Source organism: Phoenix dactylifera, chromosome 7 (assembly GCF_009389715.1).
Source record: "Phoenix dactylifera cultivar Barhee BC4 chromosome 7, palm_55x_up_171113_PBpolish2nd_filt_p, whole genome shotgun sequence".
Classification (NCBI taxonomy): domain Eukaryota; kingdom Viridiplantae; phylum Streptophyta; class Magnoliopsida; order Arecales; family Arecaceae; genus Phoenix; species Phoenix dactylifera.
This window is the reverse complement of record NC_052398.1, coordinates 566,844-567,164: the sequence shown is the minus strand read 5'-3', so window position 1 is coordinate 567,164 and position 321 is coordinate 566,844.

Sequence of the window (321 nt, the reverse complement as noted above, 5' to 3'; positions counted from 1 at the left end):
AAGAAATACATAAAACCATCATCACAGTGCTTATCCCTGACATTGGGCTGGCAAAAATTACAGTCTTTTTGGTAACAAAAAAGATTACATTATTAATAACCACAGAAAATATTTCAATAACTTTCGCATTGCTCATTGTTAGGTCATGAAATTACCTTACTTCCACGGGTGCTGGTTTTCTTCCAAACTCATGTTCAACCCTCTCCAAGGCTGTGCGGAAAGAATTGAAAAGCTTAACAGCAAAACCTTATAAATGATGGAAAACTGTCAAGGATTTAAAAACAGTAGCTTTCTTTAATGATATAACTTTTGATGCAACAG